We start from the raw sequence: 3,160 nt of genomic DNA, 5'->3' as shown, positions 1-3,160 counted from the left end.
AGGTGACTACCTCATGAAGCTGGTTGAGAGAATGCCAAGAGTGTGCAAAGCTGTCATCAAGGCAAAAGGTGGCTATTTGAAGAATCTCAAATATAAAATATAGTTTGATTTGTTTAACACTTTTTTGGTTACTACATGATTCCATTTGTGTTATTTCATACTTTGTCTTCACTACTATTCTACAATATAAAAAATAGTAAAAATAAAGAAAAACCCTTGAATGAGTAGGTGTGTCCAAACTTTTGACTGGTACTGTATGTATGTATGTATGTACAGTTGAAGTCGGAAGTTTACATACACCTTAGCCAAATACATTTAAACTCAGTTTTTCACAATTCCTGACATTTAATCATAGTAAAAATTCCCTGTCTTAGAACAGTTAGTATCACCAATTTATTTTAAGAATGTGAAATGTCAGAATAATAGTAGAGAGAATTATTTATTTCAGCTTTTATTTATTTAATCAAATTCCCAGTGGGTCAGAAATTTACATACACTCAATTAGTATTTGGTAGCACTGCCTTTAAATTGTTTAACTTGGGTCAAACATTTCGGGTAGCCTTCCACAAGCTTCCCACAATAAGTTGGGTGAATTCTGGCCCATTCCTCCTGACAGAGCTGGTGTAATTGAGTCAGGTTTGTAGGCCTCCTTGCTCGCACACACTTTTTCAGTTCTGCCCACAAATTTTCTATAGGGTTGAGGTCAGGGCTTTGTGATGGCCACTCCAATACCTTGACCTTGTTGTCCTTAAGCCATTTTGCCACAACTTTGGAAGTATGCTTGGGGTCATTGTCCATTTGGAAGACACATTTGCGACCAAGCTTTAACTTCCTGACTGATGTCTTGAGATGTTGCTTCAATATCTCCACATAATTTTCCTTCCTCATGATGCCATCTATTTTGTGAAATGCACCAGTCCCTCCTGCAGTCAAGCACCCCCACAGCATGACGCTGCCACCCCGTGCTTCAGGGTTGGGATGGTGTTCTTTGGCTTGCAAGTCACTCCCTTATTCCTCCAAACAGTTCTATTTTTGATTCATTAGACCAGAGGACATTTCTCTAAAAAGTACAATCTTTGTCCCCATGTGCAGTTGCAAACCGTAGTCTGGCTTTTTTATGGCTGTTTTGGAGCAGTTGCTTCTTCCTTGCTGAGCGGCCTTTCAGGTTATGTCGATATAGGACTCGTTTTACTGTGGATATAGATACTTTTGTACCTGTTTCCTCCAGAATCTTCACAAGGTCCTTTGCTGTTGTTCTGGTATTTATTTGCACCAAAGTACATTCATCTCTAGGAGACAGAACTCGTCTCCTTCCTGAGCGGTATGACAGCTGCGTGGTCCCATGGTGTTTATACTTGCGTACTATTGTTTGTACAGATGAACGTGAACATTTGGAAATTGCTCCCAAGGATGAACCAGACTTGTGGAGGTCTACAATTTTTTTTCTGAGGTCTTAGCTGATTTATTTTGATTTTCCCATGATGTCAATCAAAGAGGCACTGAGTTTGAAGGTAGGCCTTGAAATACATTACATTTTAGTCATTTAGCAGACGCTCTTATCCAGAGCGACTTACAGGAGCAATTAGGGTTAAGTGCCTTGCTCAAGGGCACATCGACAGATTTTTCACCTAGTCGGCTCGGGGATTAGAACCAGCGACCTTTCGGTTACTGGCACAACGCTCTTAACCACTAAGCTACCTGCCCCTACATCCACAGGTACACATCCAATTGACTCAAATGATGTCAATCAGAAGCTTCTAAAGCCATATCATTTTCTGGAATTTTCCAAGCTGTTTAAAAGGCACAGTCAACTTAGTGTATGTAAACTTCTGACCCACTGGAATTGTGATACAGTGAATTATAAGTGAAATAATCTGTCTGTAAACAATTGTTGGAAAAATTACTTGTGTCATGCACAAAGTAGATGTCGTACCCAACTTGCCAAAACTATAGTTTGTTAACAAGAAATTTGTGGAGTGGTGAAAAAACAATTTTTAATGACTCCAACCTAAGTGTATGTAAACTTCTGACTTCAACTGTATGTATGTACAGTGAGGGAAAAAAGTATTTGATCACCTGCTGATTTTGTACGTTTGCCCACTGACAAAGACATGATCAGTCTATAATTTTTATGGTAGGTTTATTTGAACAGTGAGAGACAGAATAACAACAACAAAATCCAGAAAAACGCATGTCAAAAATGTTATAAATTGATTTGCATTTTAATGAGGGAAATAAGTATTTGACCCCTCTGCAAAACATGACTTGGCAAAACCCTTGTTGGCAATCACAGAGGTCAGACGTTTCTTGTAGTTGGCCACCAGGTTTGCACACATCTCAGGAGGGATTTTGTCCCACTCCTCTTTGCAGATCTTCTCCAAGTCATTAAAGGTTTCGAGGCTGACGTTTGGCAACTCGAACCTTCAGCTCCCTCCACAGATTTTCTATGGGATTAAGGTCTGGAGACTGGCTAGGCCACTCCAGGACCTTAATGTGCTTCTTCTTGAGCCACTCGTTTGTTGCCTTGGCCGTGTGTTTTGGGTCATTGTCATGCTGGAATACCCATCCACGACCCATTTTCAATGCCCTGGCTGACGGAAGGAGGTTCTCACCCAAGATTTGACGGTACATGGCCCCGTCCATCGTCCCTTTGATGCAGTGAAGTTGTCCTGTCCCCTTAGCAGAAAAACACTTCCTTAGCATTATGTTTCCACCTCCATGTTTGACGGTGGGGATGGTGTTCTTGGGGTCATAGGCAGCATTCCTCCTCCTCCAAACACGGCGAAGTTGATGCCAAAGAGCTCGATTTTGGTCTCATCTGACCACAACACTTTCACCCAGTTCTCCTCCGAATCATTCAGATGTTCATTGGCAAACTTCAGACGGGCCTGTATATGTGCTTTCTTGAGCAGGGGGACCTTGCGGGCGCTGCAGTATTTCAGTCCTTCACGGCGTAGTGTGTTACCAATTGTTTTCTTGGTGCCTATGGTCCCAGCTGCCTTGAGATCGTTGACAAGATCCTCCCGTGTAGTTCTGGGCTGATTCCTCACCGTTCTCATGATCATTGCAACTCCACGAGGTGAGATCTTGCATGGAGTCCCAGGCCGAGGGAGATTGACAGTTATTTTGTGTTTCTTCCATTTGCGAATAATCGCGCCAA

Source organism: Coregonus lavaretus (assembly GCF_964263955.1).
Source record: "Coregonus lavaretus genome assembly, chromosome: 38".
Taxonomy (NCBI): domain Eukaryota; kingdom Metazoa; phylum Chordata; class Actinopteri; order Salmoniformes; family Salmonidae; genus Coregonus; species Coregonus lavaretus.
The sequence above is the reverse complement of the archived record's forward strand: the minus strand, read 5'-3'. Positions refer to the sequence as shown.